This window comes from Microcaecilia unicolor, chromosome 1 (genome assembly GCF_901765095.1).
Source record: "Microcaecilia unicolor chromosome 1, aMicUni1.1, whole genome shotgun sequence".
NCBI lineage: Eukaryota > Metazoa > Chordata > Amphibia > Gymnophiona > Siphonopidae > Microcaecilia > Microcaecilia unicolor.
Window position 1 is genome coordinate 71,513,230 of NC_044031.1, and position 12,502 is coordinate 71,525,731.

The window sequence follows — 12,502 nt, forward strand, 5'->3', positions numbered from 1 at the left end:
CTGAATAATGCGTTTATACTTCAATCATTTGAATGAAACTTTCTCGGTGTAATACCGTATATGTATTTTTCCTGATTTGTCACATGCTATGCAGAAGAGATGCCAGGAATTTCAAGTCATTTGGTCTAGATTCCTGGCCCTCAGCACTAGTTGCATGTTAAAATTTCCTTGTGTATGCTCTGTTCTTTTATGTTTTTTGGCCCCATACCTTTTTGTTTGCTAAAGAAGCTATGATCCCTAAAGGTTTTGAACTCCAGAGAATTTGAATTTCACTCTGTTAGGATGGTTATCTCACCCCTTGGCTGTAGTCTGTGTTAAATATTTGTAATTACTAATTTTCCCCTTTTTTTCTTGGTCATTATGCCCCCTCTCTTTAATATTTTGGGCTAAGGAGGATCACGTGGTGCCATGGTGGAGTGAAGATGCTGAAAAGCAGAGCTTCCAAGTTTCATCCCTAAAATCCTACTAAAATTAGTCATACCGGAGGGTTGCATACCGAATTGAAGAGGTGAAAGAAGTGACGGTAAAACAGTGAAACCTCAGACTTTGAATACGTTGCGATGACCACAAAAGCGCGAAAGAAAGAAAAAGAGAAGAGCAAGGGCGCTGACTACAAGATGGCGGAGATGTTGGGTCAACTCACCTTCCGTATGTTCCGCTTGGATGGCTGAAATAACAGCAGAAGTCACCGCGGCAGTGGAAGCAGCCTTAGATAAAAAATTGCAAGCTATCTTTGATAGAGCGGAAGCTGCGCATGAAAGACTGGATGGATTCCACCTGGATCTAGATCACATGCAGCAGCGGATCAGTGACATCGAGGATAGAATGACGGAGGCCGCGGGACCAGCAGAGACTATGCGCTTGAAAGTGAACGATCTGGAGCAAAAGCTAGAAGATTTAGAAAATAGATCGAGGCGCAATAATTTGCGGCTCATTGGCCTTCCAGAACAACTAAAGGACTCTGAGCTCGTGGAATATCTGGAGCGCTGGCTCCCTAAAGAATTACAGCTTACCACATTGCAAGATCCATTGCGGATCGAAAGAGCCCATCAGGTGGGCCCTAGAAGAGCAACCAGAGATTGTCCGAGAGCTATGATCCTGCGCATTTTACATATGGGCACAAGCAGGTGATAGTGAAAGCGCTCAGATCGGGAATGCAGCTGAATTATGAAGGCAAATGTATATTGTGCTTTCAGGATTATTCTACGAAAGTAGCGGTGGCCAGACGAGCCTTTGCGCCCACGTGCACGGAGGTAAATAATAGAAAAATTAAATTCATCTTAATTTATCCAGCCAAATTAAAAGTATTTCATGAAGGAGCAGAAAAAATCTTGGAGACGGTGGCTGCAGCTCAAGAATTCATCAAGGCTTTACCGCCGAAGGTTAATGAGTGAAGCGGTGGACAGCTTTGAAGGCCCGCTGCAGTTAGAAACGGCGGGACGAATCAGTTCTGCAAGTAATCTAGCCTGGAATTCGTGTTTGGCGGTTGCGATGGTTAAGCAGACGCAGAGGTACTATGCCTTCAGCCATGTTCTATGAACTCCTACAGGTGTGTTTGGTGAGGTGATAATCTTCAAATCTGAGGTGTTGTTACAGGATAGTATGACAGTCTGATGCCATTCGAGCATTTGGCGGTTGACATCTCAACTCAGTGGCTTGACTGAATATGTTTTCTAGCCTAATGTAAGAGGCGCCAACCAATACACCGCTAGAGGGTACGAGCACTGACTAAGGACCTGAACTTTGACTTTGTCTCGCTTAACTTCTCACAATGTAATCCATAACTGATTGTAACAAATTGTATTTCCATTATTCACAATGTATTGTAAGCCACACTGAGCCCGCAAATAGGTGGGGAAATGTGGGATACAAATGCAATAAAATAAATAAATAAATAAATAAATAAAATAAACTGATGAGTTAATAATTTTCCCAGTTGCAGTTAATAACATGAGAGGGAGTCCCTTGTAAGGATATGGGACCTAGGGAGAGTGGGTGATGTGTTAATTTAAACTATTGTTTATAGAATCATTAGAGTGTTAAGTATGTCTTACTACCATAAGCTTGGCTCGAAGTGGCAGCCTCATTATATAATATAGAGCTTAGACATTTTTGATCTTTGTTAAAGTTGGGGGCTGTCTACGCAGATGTTGGTCCTTTTGGAGAATTTCTCCCTGTCTCAACACCTGTGATCTGAATAGAGTTAAGAGGGGGGCGTTTAGCGATATAGTTGATAAGGGGTTTGAGGGCACTGTTTGCTTGGTATGTGAACTCTGTGTATATGAAGGGAGGGAATGAGGTACCTAGACGTGATGAACTCGTGTAGGAGTTCTAAGGGATTTGATCGGGAGGGTAAAGCTGGGTTTGTTCTAGGGGGGTGGAAGGGGAAGGGGGGGGGGAGAGGTAGAGTGGGAGGGAACTCTTCCAGGCGGCGGGGACTCAATAGCAATGAGACCAATTGGACTGCTGGCTGGCTTTCTGGCACAAGAGGGAAAGGGGGGAGTGAGCTGGGACACTCTCCCCCAAGGACAACAGTTTTGGTGAGATATTGTACACTAAAGAGATGATTTCTTATGGTTAAAGTAATATCCTGGAACGTAGGTGGCATCTCATCGCCTATTAAGCGTGCTAAACTGTTGCAGGCCTTGAATAGACAGAAAGCTAATATTGTTATGTTACGGGAAACCCATTTAACGGCGGCTGAACATCAGAAGCTCCGCAGATGGTGGGTGACCGAGATAGTGGATAGTCCTGCACAAAATAAAAAGGCAGGAGTGGCTATTCTGTTTAGAAGAGGCCTGCAATATGTACTGAAAGATAGTGTAATAGATCCCACTGGCCGCTATATAATTCAGCATATTATTTTGAATAATAAGCCGCTCTTGCTAGTAAACCTGTATGCGCCTAACCAATATGATAAAAAGTTTTTCCAGAAAATTATACAACATATCCATGCCTTTGATCGGATCCCATAATAATAGGAGGAGATTTTAATTTGGTTGCCGACCCTCTGGTGGACAGCTCCGGTAAATCTCTCTAAAGGAATACCTTGGATTTGCTCTACTCTGGAGTTAATGGATTTGTGGCGCTTAATGCATCCTAGTCTGTGAGATTTTACTCATTTGTCCAGAGCGCACGGAACGCAATCGCGAATAGACTATCTGTTAATCTCTGGAAATATTTCCTCACGAATAACACAAGATGAAATTGGTGCTACTGCAGTGTCGGACCACGCGATGATCTGGGTAATACTGGACTGGAACAGAGAGGAAAAGGTGGGATTTAGATGGCAGTTTCCTAAAGCATTATATTATGATCCCAAATTTCTTCCGTATATGCAGGAGAAGTGGGGGGAATATGTATAATGTAACAATGGCTGTTATGAGCAAGACCCGATCCTTTTTTGGGAAGCAGCCAAAGCAGTGCTGAGGGGGCATATTATTTCATACTCAGTGTACCAGAAGAGGACGAAAGATGCAGAGTTGGTGCGGTTAGAAAAACGAGTAAGACGAGACAGGCAGATTTATGGGCGGGCGCCGACGGTGAGGCATAAACATAACCTCCTGGCCTCCCAGGTGGAGTTAAATCAATTGATTCAGGCTAGAACGCAAAAATCACAGACATATTTTCGATTTCAGCTTTACAAACATGCTAATAAACAGGGTAAACTGTTGGCGCGGTTGGTGAGCCAAGTAGGAGGGAGTAGATGTGTAACTAGGATTCAGAATGAGCAGGGCTCCTACGCTTATACAAATATGGAAATTAATAAAGTGTTTTGCAATTTTTATGCTAACCTCTACTCATATCCGATTGAGGAGGGCCTTGAAGCAGCATCTTACTTGGCAGGTCAGGAGCTCCCTCAGATAACGGAAACGCAACGAGCTATGCTCAATGCGGACATTGATGTGGCGGAAGTTCGGTGATGTGTAAAGACAAGTCCACTGCATAAGGCTCCAGGGATAGATGGCTATACCATCTGAATTTTACAAAATGATGGTAAATGATATAGCAATATGTTTGACTGATGTGTTTAATACCATCGTGCGGAAAGGGGAGTTGCCGGCTTCGCTGCGGAAAGCTCAGATAATTGTGCTGCTAAAGCCCGGTAGGGAACCAGACAGCGCGGGATCTTATCAACCTATCTCCTTGTTACCGTTTGAAACAAAATTGCTGGCTAAAATCATGGCAAATGGACTGGCCAGAGTGCTACCTTCATTAGTAGCGGAACCACAAGTAGGTAACCTCCACTCATTGGACAAATCCCTCCTCTCAGTACCCTTCTCCACCACTGCCATCTCCAGGCTCCGCTCATTCTGCCTCGCCTCACCCTATGCTTGGAATAAACTTCCTGAGCCCTTACGCCAAGCCCCCTCCCTACCCATCTTCAAATCTTTGCTCAAAGCCCACCTCTTCAATGTTGCTTTCGGCACCTAACCTTTATACCTTTCAGGAAATCTAGACTGCCCCAATTTGACTGCCCCTATTTGACTGACTGTACATTTGTCCTTTAGATTGTAAGCTCCTTTGAGCAGGGACTGTCCTTCTATGTTAAATTGAACAGCGCTGCGTAACCCTAGTAGCACTTTAGAAATGTCAAGTAGTAGTAGTAGTATTTGTTCGAGAAAGATCAGTAGCCCGGAATCTGAGAAAGATCCTGTTGGCCTTGGAGGAAATACATAGGAACTCCCAGTCATCACTTTTGATCAGTTTAGATGCGGAAAAAGCATTTGATCGCTTTGACTGGAAGTTTCTGTTTGCGATCTTAGAGGCTTATGGGTTTGGGGGATACTTTGCTGAGACCATAATGGCTTTGTACCGAGAACCAGTGGCGGAAGTAGCTGTTAATGGAATAGTCTCGGAGTCATTTCCGATAGCAAGGGGCACGAGACAGGGCTGTCCTCTCTCGCCTCTTCTGTTTGTACTGGTACTGGACCCTCTGATTAGGGACGTTGTGAATATGGAGGAGGTGAAAGGGGTACAAATTGGGCAGGAACAATTTAAAATAGCAGCCTTTGCTGATGACCTATTGGTCATTTTGCAAGACCCCCGACTTCCCTAGCAGCGTTACTGGAGATATTTACTGAGTTTGGGGACTACTCGGGCTTCCGTATCAATTTAGACAAATCTGAAGTTCAGCCCTTGCATGTCTCGGCTGCAGAATGGTCTCAACTTGATAGCCCATTAAAAACAGCACGAGACACATTTAAGTATCTTGGAATACAATTGCCTGGAGATCCGAGGAAGCTATATAAATTGAATGTAGGCAAGCTGCTCGCCGGTACAAAGGAATTGTTGGAACGCTGGGTGACACTGCCAATAACGCTCCTAGGCAGAATATTTTTGTTTAATATGCTTATATTTCCTAAATGGCTCTACTGCTTTCAGACTTCACCATTGTGCCTCACCAAGGGTGATTGGAAAATATTGCTAAGCTTGCTGTCTAAACTCCTTTGGAATCGAAAAAGGCCCCAGATTAGTATGGAAAACATGTTAGATGGATGGAATAGAGGAGGATTTGGTTTACTGAATTTATGGTGGTATAATAGACCCTGTCTGCTCCGTCACCTAGGAGACTGGTTGTTGGGGATTTCACGCTATACTCCACTGCGGATGGAAACTGAGTGGATGCGTCCCCTACATTTAAATTATATAATACAAGCTGAAGCTTCAGGCTTGCCAGTTCACCTTCGTAGGAGTAATTTGGTGCGGCCGCTAGGGGTGATATGGGGGGAATTAGCACAGTTATGGTCTTTTGATGCTCATATTAGTAGACTTTTACCTATTAGAGTCAATAGGGCCTTTACTCCTGGAATGGAGAACAAACATATTCGAAACTGGAGTGACAAGGGATTCGACCTGGTGGATGATTTTGTGGATCCCAGGGGGCGCCTTCAGTCCCTGGATTCATTGAATCTGGGCTCTTTGGAGTGGCCTGATAAATATGCTTTTAAACAGATCTCTCATTACATTAATACCCTGCCCCCACTATTACTGGAAGTTGATGTGGCCTCCAAAATCAGAGATTTGTTTGATACACCAACGACGGACCCAGTCTCTATTTCCGTGTTGCACAAGAGGCTTCTCCACATTAGGATACAGCAGAGCCTAGAATAGTTAGCACAGAGGTGGACAGTAGATATACAGAAACGATTACTGTAAACTTATTGCTGGGAAGCTTGAGACAGATAGCTCATAGAACTGACAGCGCGGAATTGAGGGAGTGCCAAGGCAGAAATATATATAGAGCGTATACCTCGCTGTCACGATTATATAAAATGGGCAGAGCTGAAGCGTCCCTTCGTGGTAGATGCGGAGACACTCACCACACATATTTCCATGCAATGTGGGCCTGTGTAGTGATACATGAATACTGGTCACAAATAGCGACGTTCCTGGGGAGACTTCTGGGTGTGAATGTGACCTTGACACCGGAGATAGCACTTTTGGGAGCCGATTTATTGAGGGGGGCCAGTGCTGTCCATCAAAATCTCAATCTACAAGGCATGTATAGTGGGGAGGCCACCTGGAATGAGTAATAGGGGAGGGGGAAGGGGGTACACCTAGTTAAGGGGGTAGAGGGGTTACGGGGGTAGGGTTTGGGGGTAGGTGTTCTTCCTTAAGTTGGGGATGGGGGGTTCAGGATAAAGGTGTTAGACAATACCCAGTTTTTTTTTGCCCCTAGTAATGTAAGGTATTAAGGCAAAATGTGATGACTGTTGATATGATATGTGGATATGATATGGTTATACTGTTATGAAGCTATGACTTTGATTTATGACATGTTAAACTGTATGGGCGTTTTGTCATCAATAAAAATGTTAAAAAGTAATATTTTGGGCTAAAAGTATATTTAATTTTCCTTAGGGCCTCTCTTATCAAACTGTGCTAGTTGTCCCCGGTGCAGTTACGCCAACAAAGCTCATCCATTTTGAATGGGCTTCGTCAGCATTGCTGCGCGGGAACCACTAGCATGGCTTGATAATAAAGGCCCTTAGTTATTTCCTTATTTCTTTGGTTTCTGTATTCACTTGGATAGTAGTGAACTGTAATAAAATCCATAAAATAAAATTAAAAAACAACAACAAATGGAAAGAGGTGATGGAGACACATGTGAAACTGCAAAGCAGTTGCTTCTGAAATTAACTGACCTGCCTGAGTCACAGCAAGAGGGTCCGGTCCAGCTGCTCCCCCACACTATGAACTTATAGGATGTAGGAATATATATGTGCTAACAGAGCGAGAGAGAGAGAATCCAGATGACTGCTGCTGATTTGTTCCTTCAGTTTGGCAGTTGAGGATGACGTACAAATTACATTCATGGATTACCCACAGCTTCAGTATGCTTTTCATTAATTCTTCCTTGAGACTCAGCTACAGTTTGGCCCCAGTTGCAGAGAGGAGTCTCAGCTTGGGGCCCCTCTCCTATCTCTCTCTCTCGGGGCCCTCTGTTTCACACTCTTCCTCCTTAGCTCATTTTTAACCTGGGAGATGGCATCCAAGTGGCAAATTAAATTCAATGTGGATAAGTTCAAAGTGAGCTACCCAAACTACAATTATACATTACAAGAGTCCACATTAGAAGTTACCACCTAGGAAAAGGATCTAGGTTATTATTTTGGATAACATATGGTAATGTGTGGACAGCAGGATAATCAGACACACAGTTCCTAAAACCTTCTCAAGAGTTAAATTCCTTCTTGAACTCTAGAACTAAGACTGCTGCATATGGGTAGGGTCACACATGCTTAGAACTTCACATTTAATTCAGAGCTCGGGATGAGCTGCTGCACTGTGCAATGACATCACTCATTTCAGTTGTGCTTGTTGATGGAAAGTGTCTGTACTTCTCAAACTAAGGCTCAGCTACTGATTCGACATATATGTAATGTATTAATTCTCACACTCTGGAGCTCATGCTGAACCTAAGAATGAGAGGCACAAGTAACTATACGTGCCGACAAAGGAGATCCTGCATACAGGAGAGTTGCCTGTGGTGTTATATTGCTGTAAGATACAGAGAGCAAATTCCAGGTTCTGGTGTGCACCTGAACATCTGGCAGTGGTAGGTTTTTTCCCACAGAACACTTGCTCAGGTCCGATGGCACACTGGTTGAAAATACTGTTCTAAGATATTAAGTAAACCTAAGATATTAAGTAAGCCTTAAAACCAAGCGTGGTACCGGAAGATTGGAGGGTGGCCAATGTAACGCCCATTTTAAAAAAAGGTTCCAGGGGAGATCTGGGAAATTATAGACCAGTGAGTCTGACGTCGGTGCCAGGGAAAATGGTAGAGGCTATTATTAAAAACAAAATTACAGAGCACATCCGAGGACATGGATTACTGAGACCGAGTCAGCACGGCTTTTGTGTGGGGAAATCTTGCCTGACCAATTTACTTCAATTCTTTGAAGGAGTAAACAAACATGTGGACAAAGGGGAGCCGGTTGATATTGTGTATCTGGATTTTCAGAAGGCATTTGACAAAGTACCTCATGAAAGACTCCAGAGGAAATTGGAGGGTCATGGGATAGGAGGAAAAGTTCTATTGTGGATTAAAAACTGGTTAAAGGATAGGAAACAGAGAGTGGGGTTAATGGGCAGTATTCACAATGGAGAAGGGTAGTTAGTGGGGATCCTCAGGGGTCTGTGCTAGGACCGCTGCTTTTTAATATAGTTATAAATGATTTAGAGATGGGAGTAACTAGCGAGGTAATTAAATTTGCTGATGACACAAAGTTATTCAAAGTCGTTAACTCGTGACAGGATTGTGAAAAATTACAGAAGGACCTTACGAGACTGGGAGACTGGGCGGCTAAATGGCAGATGACGTTTGATGTGAGCAAGTGCAAGGTGATGCATGTGGGAAAAAAGAACCCGAATTATAGCTACATCATGCAAGGTTGCACGTTAGGAGTTACGGACCAAGAAAGGGATCTGGGTGTCGTCGTCGATAATACACTGAAACCTTCTGCTCAGTGTGCTGCTGCAGCTTGGAAAGCGAATAGAATGTTGGGTATTAACATATAGTAACATAGTAGATGACGGCAGAAAAAGACCTGCACGGTCCATCCAGTCTGCCCAACAAGACAACTCATGTGTGCTACTTTTTGTGTATACCCTACTTTGATTTGTACCTATGCTCTTCAGGGCACAGACCATATAAGTCTGCCCAGCACTATCCCCGCCTCCCAACCACCAGCCCCGCCTCCCAACCACCGGCTCTGGCACAGACCGTATAAGTCTGCCCAGCACTATCCTCACCTCCCACCAACGGCTCTGGCACAGACCGTATAAGTCTGCCCAGCACTATCCCTGCACTATTACCTGCAGAGGTAGAGAACGCTATCACCCATGCTATATGAGAATGCATGTAACATGGTACCATGCAGTTAGGTTGTGCCCTGTGCAGTAAAAGCACTGGGTAGATGCTGTCCACACCCCCTGCATATACCAAACAGGCTTTACCGTAGGTTAATTTTTCTTGTTAATGCACAGTAAATGCAAAACTCTGCTGCACTTGAGTGAAAGCGTCTCTAAGAGTATACAAACCAACCAGGAAAATCCATAAGCAGATTATTGATCAAATATCCAAATTCAACTACACTCATGGTCTGTTATCACAGATGGAAAGGTTCCGAAAGGCTGGCTGCAGAGGTCATTCCACCCTTTCTCCCTCTGGATAGTATTCATGGCGTTAAGTGTTTGGTCCTAGTTGCTGGTACCCTCAGCCAACAGTTCCAAAAACTCTGTCCCTGGTCCTGAATCCACACCTTCACCTTCCTCAGACTTGAGAAGGATGGAAAAGATCAATATTAATTTCCATCCCCTTGTCCCCTTTTCCCTCCTCAGAGGAGGCAATGAACAGAAGAATCGGCTATTAGGAAAGGTATAGAAAACAGGTGTGAGGATGTTATAATGCCGTTATATCGCTCCATGGTGCAACCGCACCTTGAGTATTGTGTTCAATTCTGGTCGCTGCATCTCAAGAAAGATATAGTGGAACTGGAAAAGGTGCAGCGAAGGGCAACTAAAATGATAGCGGGGATGGGACGACTTCCCTATGAAGAAAGACTAAGGAGGCTAGGGCTTTTCAGCTTGGAGAAGAGACGGCTGAGGGGAGACATGATAGAGGTATATAAAATAATGAGTGGAGTGGAACAGGTGGATGTGAAGCATCTGTTCACGCTTTCCAAAAATACTAGGACTAGGGGGCATGCGATGAAACTACAGTGTAGTAAATTTAAAACAAATTGGAGAAAATGTTTCTTCACCCAACACGTAATTAAACTCTGGAATTCGTTGCCGGAGAAAGTGGTGAAGGCGGTTAGCTTGGCAGAGTTTAAAAGGGGGTTAGACTGTTTCCTAAAGGACAAGTCCATAAACCGCTACTAAGTGGACTTGGGAAAAATCCACAATTCCGGGAATAACATGTATAGAATGTCTGTACGTTTGGGAAGCTTGCCAGGTGCCCTTGGCCTGGATTGGCCGCTGTCCTTGGCCTGGATTGGACAGGATGCTGGGCTCGATGGACCCTTGGTCTTTTCCCAGTGTGGCATTACTTATGTACTTATATATCCCATTAGAGAACATCAAATTCCAGACAAGAGATGGGATCTTATTTCTCATTTCTAGCTCAATTCTGTTGTCCACCTGATTTCTGAAGGCTACCAAGAGTGTTCTGGTAACTGTTTTCATCCCCAAAAAGTTGATATACATTTTTTTCTTGGGTTGACTAGGAAGCACAAGGCATGCAGCTCTTCTAAATGAACTCCTACAATTCAAATCAGATGCATCTACTGTGAGCACAATTTGATATGGACAGGAAAATATTTAGCCAAATTAAAAATGAGAGCAGCATCAAAAGCTTTCCACTGACAGAAGTGCTACAATCTCTATTTGGTTTAGTCCCACTGAAACTTTGGATTTATCTTGTACAGAATCATAGCATGAATATAACTGCTAGTCATGAAATCTAGCATTCTGAACTGGACCAGGCTGATATCTACTGACTCTTGAATACTCTTTTGTTGTAGTCATAGTCTTGGGCTTTGTCAATGAAGAAACAAGCCTTGGCCTGAGTCATATTTAGCAAAGCCACTAAGGACTCCAATTGAACTGATGGATTTAGATAAGAGTTGGGAATGAACAAAACCTAGTGTCTAACAGCAGCACTCAGTACTTAAAACCTGGCCTGAGACATGATCCTGACCAGTCAGTTATCTAGGCATGCCCATCTTGTGCAAACACACCATAGCAGACATATGAGGAGAAGAGCATACGTAAGGTACAAAAACAAGGAATGATACAAGAAATAATTTTGCTTCTACCAAAAGTCTGAGGAGACTAGATATATCATGTAAGTATAGATATAAACCTTCTCCAAATAAGATAGTCAAATCCACAAAATTTAGGATGGCACTTATAAAAACCATCTTGAGTTATTTTTAGGATGTGTTCCAGCCCTTCGATATCTAGTGTGGCTCCATGTTCCCTGGTTTTCACGGAAAATATAAATATCTGAAGTAAAGTTCTTGTCCTACTATGTGCAAGGCCTTTAGAAAGCAGAATTTTCAACCTCCACAGATCCTGATGTAGGAAGAGACTGGACATCCTTTTGGAGAGTACAATTTGGAGGAAATGTTTTCAGGTAAAGCATCTAACTGTATTTGATAATCTGAAGGATCCAGCCATCTAAGACTACAAGGAGCCAATAATTTATGAAAAACTTCAACCTATCCCTACCGGGAAATTCTTTTTGGCTCATGAACTTGAAATATGGTTATTTTCTTTGGAATCAGTCAAAACCCCAACCCAGATTTTGAGATTGTGGCAAAACGGCTTTCAAGCTTCTATGAGATTAAGAGTCTTGGTTTCTAGGGTAAAAAGGCACTTGCAGGTGTCTTGTTTGAGAAAAAGGCTGCTGTTTCTGAAACCTGCTAGGGAACAACTTAGATATTAAAGGTGAGTCCTGATGTGGAAGCAAAGTGTGTGGCCTTAGGGTGATTCGCAAAGGTCCACTATCCCCTTCATCTTCTCTCCAAAATGCTTCTCAACAGAGTAGGAAGAGAAGGGAGTAGGGGAAGACCAATTAAATTCCAACAAACTACAGAGGTGAATAAACATACTTGAAGTGGTATTTATTAACAGAACAAAAAAAAACAAAATAATGATCAAAAATTTTTTAAAACCAATAAAATACAAAAACAGACTGCTTGATTCAATTACATACAAAAAAGGTTTGCAATACACATAAAAATGTTATCAGACTCGACAAAGCCTTGCTTCTGAAGGATGGCTGCAGCCTTGACCAAGTGGGTGGGGGACCATGGCAAATGATATGTCACTGCCATTGGCTGTGGTAGGAGGTCAGCCTATATACAGAGTATACAGGGGTGTAGGCAAGCAAAAAAAGTGTAAAATCTGGCTGTAAGAATAAATTCAGGTCACACTTATTAGAAGTGGTGATAGCACTGAGTATCCAGTCTCCATCTTCTACAGAAGG

General features: G+C 43.2%; 1 protein-coding gene across 4 annotated transcripts in view; it reads right to left on the minus strand.

Annotated features, from left to right (window-relative positions):
- Positions 1 to 12,502, minus strand: part of KMT2C (lysine methyltransferase 2C) — a 917,733-nt gene that overhangs the window by 662,725 nt on the left and 242,506 nt on the right. The window lies entirely within an intron of this gene.